General features: G+C 42.6%; 1 protein-coding gene across 4 annotated transcripts in view; it reads left to right on the forward strand.

Moving 5' to 3' along the window:
* The window catches only part of SORBS2 (sorbin and SH3 domain containing 2), a 240,467-nt gene that overhangs the window by 35,644 nt on the left and 191,742 nt on the right, over positions 1-13,081 (forward strand). For all 4 annotated transcript variants that reach the window (XM_075556798.1, XM_075556802.1, XM_075556803.1 and 1 more), the window contains exon 2: positions 2,693-2,832. The gene's annotated coding sequence lies outside the window, so the exon portion shown is untranslated. The remainder of the gene's footprint in view (positions 1-2,692; positions 2,833-13,081) is intronic.

Raw genomic sequence — 13,081 nt, forward strand, 5'->3', positions numbered from 1 at the left:
CAACAAAAAGACAAATAGCTCAGAAGGACTTGAGTATTTAGGTAAGCAGCAAAAGTTAAAATTTAGGATCCTCGTTTGCAATAGACTGCTAATCTAAAGGCTGACAGTTAAACCCCACCCATCAGCGCCTCATAAAATACTCTGATGCTCTTCTTCCAAGAGAGCACCCCACGACAACACAATAGTTCTACTCTGGAACACGTGAGTTTTGCATGAGTCAGAATCTACTCGATGGCAATGGGTTAGGAGTGTTTTTGGTTTTTGCTTGTTTGATTATCTTTTCAACCCTTAGTATGCTTAGAGTCTAACTTGGTCTCTACTGTTACATCAAATTTGTTGGAAGGTGCATATTTCTAGGCGGTTACGATCATTTGGATCCTTTGGGAACAAAGGAGGCCTCAGGAAATCATCCTGAGAAGATCTTAGTATCATCCTAACCTGTTCTCCAGAGCACAACTCTTGACATACTGTGAGCCTAATAGTCCAGAGTGAAGCAGTCGGCTTTCCTTAGGAGTGATGTGAAAAGCATGCAGCTAAGCATTTAAAATAATGGCTGACTTAGCAATCACATAGTTAATCTTTATTTGTTTGGTTAACTACCATCGTTTCTCAAGGAATGCCACTTTTGAACTACATTTCCTTTGTATTATAAATTATTATACAAAGAAAAAGGCATAAACAATTCTCAAAAAATGTATTCAAGACTAGAATTTTTCAATATTTGCCACTGGCATGATCAACTAACCTCATGGTCAAATATAATTTTCACTGGGGTATACGTAAGATCTTAACTGTGACCATTTAATAAGATATAAGATATAAAGTGTGACCATTTCAAATAAATGAACAGAAAAATAACTTTACAGTGTTTTTATAAACAAACCTAATATACACATATTTGGGGCCACTTCACTCATATTTTATTTGCATATTTTAATGGATACGTGTGTTTATTTTTTTAGGAAAAGCAAAGCTTTACTTTTTTATTGTTAACCTTAAAGTTTAAAGTCAAACTTTTTTGAAATTTTAAGTGTGTACATAGTTTTAATATAAGGCACACTGAGCTGTATTATTTCGCTGATTTCCTATTTCACTGCATCGGGCCAGTGCTAACTCATAGCGACCCCCTGAGTTTCTCAGCCTATAACTGTTTGTGGGAGTAGAAATCCCGGTTTTCTCCTGCAGAGCTGATGGTGATTTTGAACTACAGACCATGCAGATCTTAAAATAAAGTAGTCATACCATCCTTTTTCATGTCACACAGAACCCTCAGTATTTTCTACCCCCTCCCCACCCCAGTATTTTCTATAACTAATCTCAACGTCTTTCTTTCAAGGCAAAGAAAGAATTGTATAATAGTATAGAATCTCATAACTGACCTTTATAATAATCGTAAAATATTGTAAGGTGATATTTTATTGCATTAAAATTAGAGACTCTTTTCTACCTCGATGCAGAACTTTTCAGCACTACGTTCTGACTGTGTTAAGCATTGTCTTTATTATGGGAAGCAGAACACATGGAATGAAGGCTTTCAAAACAGCTTTCTTAATAGGAAGTAACTGGTTTGCCTTGCTAGTGGCATTGTGAAAAGCATGATGGGATAATGGAAGCCAAGAGCTGATCTGATGGCATGCTGTATCTTTCTTGGGTCACAGATCCCAATCTCAAGAGGATATGATTGAAGCAGTATGATCAGTTTTTAAAAAAAGGACGGAAAAAGTTTGTCATAATTTCTGTCTTCAGTCTTTATTATGCTTGTCACCCAACTAAAGCATGGCCATGACGATTTTGCCAACCATTATATTCTGTGAGTACTTGGCAAAGAGTAGAGACTGCATTGGTTGCTAGGTAAGTAGTTGAAGAAAGAATGAGTCATCAAGGGAACAAATGAATGAGAGGGTGAATGAAGGGATACAACTACTAGACCTCAGTTTCAATTCTAGGAAAGTACAATGAAAACTCAAAGTTCGCCTGTCATCCTGGGTGACCTCATCGGAATTATTGCTTCATTGGCCTGTGGGGGCAGAAACAGGGAGTCGGAGTCTGTCTGCATCTTGTCACTGAGTGGTCCCGAGTCTCTGCCAACAGATAAGCAGTGTCAACAGCTTAACCCAGGAGCTTTCAAAAATAGCATAGTTGATGAAACTGGAAATTTAGGTGTGGGCTAGAAATAAACCACGGGTCTTCAGTCTTAAGAAGAATGGGCTGACAACAGACATTTCTATCTAAGAGGTCTGGAATACTTTTTAACACCCATATAAGCAAACTAATGTATACCAGAAGAGAAGTCTTTACTTCCAAGAAGGCATACATACTACAGCTTGTTTTCAACAAAATCAGGTAAATCCTTTAGCAAACTTGAAACAAGAAACTGTGTTTCTTTAAGCTTCCAGTCGCTTTTTTTTTTTTTTAAATAGGGCTGGCAGTTTTCCGCAAAATTTAAATGAATATTTGCACAATGAACCAAGTTGTTGTGGGTTTCCTGGTTTCTGGTTGGTTTTTTTTCCCCCCGGGGGTGGGGGGGTTGGGGAGGGTGATTCTGGTGCTGCATTTTCATCCCTTTGGAGACACAACCCCGGCTCCTGTTTGTGGCTGAAAATAGCTCCCATGCTCTCAGCCCAGCAGCACCACCCAGCAGCTGCCCCTCTTTCCCTCTCTACTTGCCTTCTCCTTTGCCTTTTCCTTTCAGACCCCTGGACAGAACTTAATCTGAAACCTTTGGAGTTCAAAACCTTTGAAAAAGGGCTACGTAAACATTCTCTCCATGTGAAAGACCACTGGCTCCCACTTCCTCTGTTGAGAGCAGCTCTTGAAGTCAGCGGCCAGTAGGTAAGATGTTCTCTCTGGACTTGCTTCATGGGTGGGTGATGTGTTTGTGAGGCAGGTTTGTAAATAAATGGATCGGGGTGAAAATAAGCTGGGGCTGCCACTGGTTTCCAGGTAGATGTTGTGTTTCTGAACCCCGCCATGGCATCAGTGGATTTTGGTGACTGAAATCTTAAACTTTGCTGACAGTTTTCTGTAATGTTGGTTTGCTGCAGTCTAGCCTCTGACGGAACCATGGGTCAGAACTCTAATTAAGCCTGATTGCCAGGCAGTCCGAGGACCCTGCAGACATCGTAATTTGGTTGTTTAGACTGCTTACTTATTTTTAACTTCCTACGGACATTTTAAAAATGTATATATGGGAACATGCAGCCACCAGAGTAAAGGAAATGTGTTAATAATTGTTCTCTGTGGACAATATAAGCTACTGTGTCCTCTCTTTCATCACTGCTTTATTAACTGGTGTGTGTGTGTGTGTGTGTGTGTGTGTGTGTTCCTATCATGATTTCCATTTTGAAAAGACCTTTGCTGAGTATCCTTTGCTGAGTGCGTTTGCTGGTGCGTTTCTCTAACTTGATCATTCAGTCTCCTGCGCGTCTCTCTCTGCCCCGCCTCACTCTTGACATTTTGAAAAGTACTTTGATCTGTGGACTTTAACTTCAAACGCAACCTTGACTTTGATTGTGGGTGTTTACTACGTCCAGTAAAGCGACTTTTTGGAGGGGGAGGTTTAATGCTCGGATGGCATTTCCTTTAACTCCTTCATTGGGATTTGGGGACTTCACTGATATATCTTTAGGTTTCACGCATCAAGGGACCCCAGGCTGGAACGTTTGGGGTCTGACGGCACGTTTCTTGCTTTCTGGAGATTTTCTGATCACCCTACGCTGCGTTCCAAGCGCAAGTCTAAAAGCAAGCCCCAAGTGACAGAGCCGAGTCCGATTCTCACCACCCCTCACTTGAATGCCTTCCTGTCTCCAAATTGCCATGTGCCCCGGGCCAGTCTCATGCTTTTTCTAACATCGACATTGAAACTCTTGGGGTCTCAAGATTCCTTTCCCCCGCCCTCTAAAAATGTTTCTTGGTGGTCATCTTTCCCACTGGGATTGAGTGGTGGATTCAAACTGCTGACTGTGGGGTTCGTAGCTCCAATCAGAAAGTATTGTCTAAAAGTTTTAGCCTACTGGGAAAATATTTTAACGTAAAATAAACAAATAAACTTGATAAACAGATAAAAGGAAAATTTACAACAACAACAAAAAAAGAAGTATCCCAGACCGCCCGTCCAAAGAAAACAGGCATTTTAAACACAGTCATCTTCCGGGTGTGCTAAATAAATAAAAGAGAAATAAAAAATGAAACCGTTTAAATGACCCCCCTGAACAGAAACACTCAGGAGCCCAAAGCTTGTGATGTCATTGAGTGTCTGCTGTAAGCAAAAATAATAATCGTCCTAAGGAAAACATTATCGGTCTCTTTTAACATAGACATAGAAGGGAGTATTTCTTTTTAGTCACTTGATCAACTCTACAGTATGTAGAAACTTATGTGCAAATGACATTTAAGTTTGCTATCCTTTTGGGGCCTCACCCCAAACACACTAATATTTTAAAGTCCTTAACAAGATACCAAATGTGATGGCCCTTAGCCAGCTGTCCCCTACCCGTTGTGTTGAAGGTTGGGAATAGAATGGGCTTAATCCTGTCAGGAGACAGAGCTTAAGTCCTAGTCAAGAGCCTTGGCTCCTGGGGCTGACACAGCCTGCTCCGTGTCCCCTGCACCTTGCTGCAAAGGAAGGAAGCGAGCGTGCGTGGGGACAAGTTTATAAGGGGTGGAGCTATGAGAGGTTCTTGGGGAGCTAGCTCTCAGAAGCTGGATGAACACTAGGAAAATCTAGAACTCTTCTGTCACATCTTTTCCCTACTTATAAATCCTGGCGATTTATTGACTAACCCCCCCCCCAAATTATTGAATGTGCATTATAAGTAGCATGCAAATCATCATACTTTTAGCCCCTCCAGCCTATTTTGAGCATGTGCTTTAATGTTTACCAGGCCTTTGAGGCTCTAGCATGACCTGCCCGCCTAGTGTTGGGAAGCCTTCATCTCACTGTGCTAACTGCGCTGATCATGTGAAGGGCAAATTCAGTGGCTGAAGCAACGCCATCAGGTGAAATAAGCCCGGAAGGTGGTAGACAGCCACTCCATTGGCAGGCAAACCATTCTTTTCATGCCGTTATTCTTCTGGCTCTGGCTCTCTCTCTCTCTCTCTCTCTCTCTCTCTCTCTCTCTCTCTCTCTCTCTCTCTCTCACTCACTCACTTCTTTCCTGTCTTCCTTTCTTGCTTCTCTTCAACCCTTCATTCTACTCCGAAACAGAATGGTTTGATGTGAAACTCCAGGTGAGCCCTAGTGAGAGCCGAGTTTCACACAGGTTCCTCCTGTATGGGAGTTTTCTGGCCAGCCTTGCTCGAAACTTGGCCCATGTTTGCCAAAAGCTTCATGAACGTCAGTGACCCTGGATTTGAAACATAATCCCAAACCAGGTGACTTCTGGAGACTTTGAGGCTTTATTGCATAAGTATAGGAATCTTTTGGACAAAGGCTTTCCTTAGTTTTGTATCTTCTAACGAAATTGAATGGGTGCCTGCAATTCTGGCCAATAAGCCCCTGTCTGTTCCCTGATATGTGAAAGCCAGGCTCCAACCCAACACGAATTTTATAGCTGTGGCTATTTAAGGGTGGGCAAGAAAAAGCCTGTATTTTAAATCCCCAGCACAGCCTGAACCACAGTGGTGTGAACATGTTGGTGTAATTCAGCTGAAGGAAAACAGTCCCGGGAGAGTGGTGGAATGTCTTTCTTTGCTGAAATATACCTCTGTGCTTGTGAGGGACAAACAGTAACATTCTGTCCGCTTGACACTGTGCCTTTTGTTCACACTCCGGAGGTGGTGCCAAATATATTGGTGGAAAAATAATAAACTTCCAGATATTATATATATATGTATATATATTATATATATGTATTTTTCTCCTGCTTAACTGATATATTCCTAGAGAACATTGTCGGCACTGACCTGTCCTGTGCTATTCTTTGTAATGTAGTATACAGAAAAAAAGGAGAACTTCACAAATTCAATGTCCCTCTAAAAAGCTCGGTGACCTAGGGCCAATGTGAGTGAATCGTCAGCCAAGGTCCATGTGTGCATGCATGTGTGTGTGTGTGTGCACACGTGTGTTTGTGCGTGTGTGTGTTGGGTGGGCATAATGGTGGGTAAAGAGGAAGAGGGGATTTGTGCATTTTATTCAACAAATCTGAAAGCAAAAATAAATCAAATAAATCAAGTCCGAGCTCTGAAGACATTCCTCACCTTTGCTGATCATAGAAATGTGTGTTTCCTGACCACTGGAGGTTACCATTGCCATTATTGTGCTTTCTGGTTCTCATCAGAGACACTCAGCATTATGGTTCCAGAAATAGGAAGTAATCTTCACTCAAAATCTGACCCCCTAAGAGGACTAAACACTTGCCGATAAACTTGCGTGAGAGGTGTCAGGAAGATCTCCCTCTCTGTAGGGACACTATACGACACTAAACTACCCACGACACTAAGGTTTGACTGTGGTTTTCTGAACTGGAGGGCTTCTGAACTCACTAGAATTCTCCCCCCCCCCCAAAAAAAATGAGTTTGTGACATTCTTGAAGATTTAATCCTACTAAATCAATGAGTTGGTGATATTCATAGCTAGCTATTCATTATAAAATTACATTGCCACCAAATTTCATTTTGGAGTTTTTATGGCCATGTCTTTAGCTAACATTATATGCTTAAAAAAAAGATAAAGCGTATGCTTTAGCAGATGTCTTGCACAGGAGGTTGAGATGCCCCCCCCCCCCCCGTGGGGTGTGTATGTAAGCACTCCATTTCCACACTGGATTCCGGTTGGATTCTTGGGGTAGCTCTCATGAGATGATCTGGTGGTTCCCAAGTTAGCAGCTGAGCAGAGGAAAGAGGCGAGGGATGCTTGAGATAACCACAGACCATGCTTCAGAGCCACCCTGTAGGGAGGCTCTCCCAAACCGTATCAATCTACAAGGCACTTTGGCACGTGGGAAATGCTCGCTATTCATACCAGAACAGGAAATGAGGAAGGGTTACATTAGCAAAGTTGTACCTATGCAAAGCCTGCTCTACATGATTGCTGAAAGACCTCCCTTCTCCAGGATGACCACATCTGACATTGGAGAAGCCCAGTTGCTGCCACAACAAGTCCAGCTGGCGGTGACCAGACAGAGGTCCCAGTAGAACTGTGCCCACAAGGTTTGCAGTGGCTGTTTTTGCAGAAGTAGATGACCACGCCTTTATTCCTAGTTGGCTCTGGGTCAACTGGAACCTCCACCCTTTCGGTAGAATTCCAGTGCACCCATTGGGCTATGAGGTGCCAGGTCGGCATTTCAAAACCACTACCTGCTCGTCAGGAGAAAGACAGGGCTATGTGCCCCTGCAAACAGCGGACGTCTCAGCAAGGGACGGGGCAGTTCTACCCTGTCCTAGAGAGGTGCCGTGAGACAGCGGGAGCCCCAAACCCATCTACCGAGATCTAGTCAGATTAAAATGCTGCTGGATCTCCTCTAGCCTGGCTGTCAAACCTCGGGCATTGTCATCCTGGTTCTGCTGGATCAAGCTTGATATTGGGTCAGGTGGCCTCCCTTGAGGCCCAGCCTGAACTTGTTCTAGGTGCAAGGGACTCCGGCTTGTTCCATGACAAACATTGCTTCCCTGACCCTTAAAGTATTGATAGTGATCTTTTCTTTGTCACTCGCTGTTCCTATTTTTATCCTTATATTACTCCTGGTTTATCCTTAGCACCTGATTCGTTTTTAGTCTTTACTGTTGCCTCTGTTGGGTTGACCAGTCTGTGAAGCACAGAAGGAGCGTGTGCATAGATATAAGAGCTGATGCAAGGGTTTGTAGGGGCGATGGGGGGCTAGTGGGGAAGATGGGAAAGGGGAAATGATTTGGGGAGTAAACAATGAAGCTGGGCAGGTGAGGAGCCCTAGAATGGAACGTGATTACACAACTCATTTTAAAGGTGACTTCATTGGGGGGTGGGGAGGTGTAGAAAATGTTTTCCAATTGACTGTGGTAATAGTTGTACAATTCTTCTGGATATGATTGAACGATTGAATTATATATGTGGATTATGTGTCAATAAAACGGTAAAAAACAAGAAAAGAAGGGCTGTGAGTTAGCATTGACTCAAAGGTAGTGAGTTTGAGCTGGAACTGCATCCAGCACCCAGATGACCTCCTCCATCGTGGCCACGCCCACTAGTAAGCGCCGCCCACTTGGAACTCCAGCTAGAAGCAGAGTACAGCTAGGACAATCCTCTTTCCGCTGTACTTGGGTTCAGGCCTTTGCTGACACTTTCAGACTTTGGACCCAACCTAGTTTTTATTTTGTTTCCCCTTTCTCGTATATGTTACTTCAACTTTGCTATTTCCAGAAGAAACAAAGATTATTTTCCAGTAAACTCTGCCATTTTTGAGTTGGTGAAGCAGGAAGAAGGCCCAAGTAGCTAATTCTCAGTGCTAAAATATCTTCACATGTTATAAGTCTAGTCTGTGGCCCAGTGTGATAGAAACATATTTAGATTTATGTCACAGGTTGAGTTGTCTTTAATAATTGCTGAATAAGTCACACTAGAGCATAAATAAAGAGGATATAAGGTCAGACTTTCAGTTAGAAACAAAACACTTTAATTAAAAATATATATACAGTTGGAGGGGTATCTTGAGACTTATAGGGGAAAATGTGAAAACAGTACAGAGAGTTCCTATGTACCCAATACCTAATTTCTCCTGTTGTTAACATCTTTCTTCAGTATGGTTCATTTGTTACAATTAATGAAGCAATACTAATACTAATCATTGTTATTAACAAAGGCCCAGGGTTTCTTCAGGTTTGTTTAGCTTTGACTCAATGTCCCTGTTCTCTCCCAGGATCCCAGCCAGGGTACCACATTGCCTTTAATCATCAGGTCTCTTTGGGCTCCCTTTAGCTGTGGCAATTTATCTGACTTTTCTTGTTCTTGATGACTTAGACAATTTTAAGGAGTATTGGGCAGATATTTTGTAGAATGGCCCTATATTGGGATTTGTCTCCTGTGTTTCTCATGAGAACACTAGAGCCATATATTTGGGGAAGGAAGACCACATGCCATTTTCATCACAGTATCTCAAGGACACACACAATCAGCATGACTTATTGTTGTTGGTGTTGACCTTGGTCACCTGGCCAAATGAATGAAAGTTCTGCCTTGCCAAGTTTTTTGGTTTTGTTTTTCCTTCTTTTTCACATTGTCTCACCTGGCTGCCATGGTGCTTGTCAAGTCTGTGTGCTACACAGTTTCTTGTGCCCCTTCTTTTTCAAATTGTTTTCTTTGAAAGGAAGTCTGTTTGCAAAGCTCACACATCAGGGGGAGTGAGGCTCCCCCTTCTTCAGGTCAGAACATTGAGGTACATTACTGGGGCTTTTTCTGCAGAAAAGACCTATTTACCTTATTTCTTTAGATTCAGGGTTGCTTATCAGGATGATTTCATCATAGCCATCGAGTCCACTCCATTCCAAAGCATCTATACAGGGAAGAAGAGATGCCCCTAGGGGTTACCTAAAAGTAGAGATTTAGGAATTCATAGATCTTTGCTTTCTACTTGAAGTGATTTTATTGATTCTCTGGCTATAATTACTCCAGGTCTGACTTCAGGGAGCTCTGCTAGTTGGCTCTAGTGCCCCTCTGGAATATCCCTTCATTGCGATATTTTCCTTCTTGTCTTGCACCACAAGTTGCTCCAGGCTCCAACTTGGCAGATTTCTGTCACCATCCTAGAATCAAGCATTTCTCCAAGGACCCCCGGGATCTGTTTATTCAAGTCCTTTACACCCAGATAAAGACACTGGGGAAAAACAAGAATGATGCAATAAATCCGGAGTGGGGAACACCCAGCCCAAGGACCATATACATCCCGCAGAATCATCCATATGAGCTAGCCTCACCCGAAGCTCCAAAGTGCGTGCCATCCGGTCAGTGCCAACTCCAAGTGAACCAGTAAGATACAGTAGCCCTGCCCTTGTGAGTTTCCGAGACTGTAACTCTTCAAGGGAGTAGAAAGCCTTGCTTTACACCCGAGGAGTGACTGGTGGTTTCAAACTGCTGACCTTTACTATTTAGCAGCCGAATGTGTAACCCCAATGTTTCAAGAGGCTACTTAGCTGACATCATACGCCTCCCCAAAGAGAATCCCAGGCATCACATGAGGAGTGAGTTAATTAAAAGTTTGCCTAGTCTGGCCTGTGAATGATGTTATAAATATCCAAATGGCCCTTGGCGGAAAAGAGCTCCCCGCTCCCCTCTAGAGATGCAAGAGTGCTACAGGACCACAGAGATGAGGTGGGAGGGCACATAGGTGGAGTTTTCAACAAGTTTATAAAACATTATGGAGTTGAAAGAGAATGGAATTCTTCCACGAGCCTTTTAAAGCCCTCCCCTGTTATACTAAAACATTGGGGGGCTGGTAGAGGGAAAGCTGTGTGGATGCGGGAAGTAGAGGCCACCTGAGAGGGCAGGTGAGGACCGTGATCATGACGCTAGGCTCTGAGGAGGGAAAACCCAGTGCGCAGAAAGTCACCAGAAGTCTGGGGAAGCACAAACACCAGCTTGATAGAAATGGCCCTGGGAACGTGTATCGGGTTGATTTCTATTCAGTGAGGGGGAAATCCTCCCAGTAGGCCTACTTGTTGGTGATATTGCTTAGCAGTGGTCCAGAGGTGGAACGCTGCCACTCTTGTTAAGAGGATTTAACCAAGAGGAGAACAGGGAAAAGGAGGAGGATGGCAACTGGTGCCACGTATGAGACATTGGGCCATTCATTACTGTCCTATCGAACTAGATTTTGTCCTAGAAACAAACCTCCACCAGCCAGTAACAGAATTTGTCACTTTACTCCATTTTTAGTCTTAATGCAGATAAGAGTCTGTGTTTTTGTTAATTCACCACTTGTATGGAAAGGTACTTCAAACTCAAGAACTACTTTGATTTCCATAGTCATCTATTTGAATGTTGGTGGTATCACTACCTTTTGGGGTTGGTTGGGTCCCCCCAGTATCCTCCCCACTGTACCGGTGAGGACACGCCCACACAGACCCATTGTCTTGTCTTCCGGTCGACACTGCTACCAAGAAACAAACAAGAGGTTGGCTCTCATGTCATGATCTTTCTGGGTCATACCACCCAGTGAGAAAACACAAAGACTCACAACAGGTTGACAGTGATCATGTCCTGATGGCACCCAACAACTAGTCGAAGCCACGGAGGAGAAATTTCCAAATAATAACAAGTTTTGACTAGATGCACACCACTGAGAGAAAGCATGAGCGACGGGGGATTAGAGAGAGAGACATGGCTGTGCCAATGGCATAATGACCAATGGTTACTATCGGGCTGACTACAATAAACTGCAGGACAGTAAGAACAATCAGGTCATTCAACCTGGCTTAAATCAACTAACATATTCTTTGATCAGAATCCAATTCAAACCTAAATTCTATTGTGGTGATGATTGCACAACCTGAATATGTTTAAAACACTGAATCTGTATATGTAAATTGTATGTCAATAAAGGGGTTCAATAAATAAATAAACGCATATTCAGGACCATAGAAACTAGAATGGAAAGATCCCTGCCTTCTTCCGGAGATCAACGTGGGCCTAAGGGAGAGGAGTTTAGTTTAGTTGACCAGAAACACACGTGTACAGCAGGCCCCTTTCATGCCTTGTACTTTGGTACTTTGACCCACTATAGGTCCTGCCCAGGTACAACTTTGAACGTGTCTCATTCCTGTGGGGATGCTGCTCTTGACATGTATTCAGTGTCATTGCTCTCATTTGTTTTTGCAAACAGTAAAAAAATAATCAGTTGGATTGAAATTAGCTCCAAGTAGTATTTAGAAGTTTGGGAGTTCATTTTGTTTTTGTGTTTTTAACCTATCATTTAAGTATTTTGAAATTGTGAAGCACTTAACTTTAAGAACAGATTTTTACTTGGGAAATATCCAAGAACATTGGGAAAGTTCTGTATGGATCTGTTTTGGGTGCATTCAATAGATGTGTGGCTAAATGTCCTTTCTGAAAACACTTTTGATTCAGCTCAAAAATATTTTCTCTCTCTTTTACCATGAAAGAATTTACTTAAAACTTTGTTATTATATTGAGACTACATGACCATTGTCAAGAATTAAGCACTAGTAAATATTTTAAACTTTATATTGTGTGTGTGTGTATCAAACTCACTGCTGATGAGCCTATTTGCTTTATGGTGACCCCATAGGACAAAGTAGAACTGTCTCAGAAGGTAGACAAGATGTGGATCACTATGGAAGTAGACAGCCACCCCTTTCTTCCCAGGAGCTGCTGGTGGGTTTGAAAGAGCAGTCAGTAGTCAAGCACTTCAGCCAGTTCTGACTCATGGCAACCCACTAGGACGGGGGAGGACTTCCCCGTGGGCTTCTGCGACAGGAGAAGAAAGCCTCCGGCTTCTCCCACTGTGCCACTAGTGTTACATAAATGTGTGTGTGTCTACATCTAGATATGCATGTTGTGTGTGTGCTTGTGGTTGTTTGTATGTGTGTGTGGGGGCTGCTATATATGGTTCTATGAGTATATAGATGGGGGCATAACAAGTCCATGGAAAACAGAATTTAAAGATACTGGAATTTTTCAACAAACTTTTGAAGCACTTGTGTATATGTTTGCAAATGTGCGGTATAGCAGTGTGTGTGCATGTGTGCAGTTAGAGAAGTAAGTTAGATGCCACACTGTTGTTGTACCAACAGAATCAAGTGTTTGAAAGTGTGGCCTTCATGAGCACATCTCAGAGTCAGCCCAAACAAGAGCCTGTCAAATGAAGGAGTGGGCTGGAGAGCATTGGACACAGAGATGGAACATGAGCACTAACCCCAAAAGGATGTTAAGTGTCCAGCCGAGTGAGGAGGGTCATTTCCTCGGCATATGCAGGACCAGTTAAATGTTAACCTTTGGGAAAAGTAAATATTTTACAGAGTATAACCAATTAAGGCAGTGTTAATGATTGCTTAACACAAGAAATCAAATTATGTTTCTGACATGGAATTTTGTCAATAAAATAGCCTTTTTATGTCAGGCATTCTTTTTATTCAAGCCAGGGTTAGACTAGTA

Source organism: Tenrec ecaudatus, chromosome 8 (genome assembly GCF_050624435.1).
Source record: "Tenrec ecaudatus isolate mTenEca1 chromosome 8, mTenEca1.hap1, whole genome shotgun sequence".
Taxonomy (NCBI): domain Eukaryota; kingdom Metazoa; phylum Chordata; class Mammalia; order Afrosoricida; family Tenrecidae; genus Tenrec; species Tenrec ecaudatus.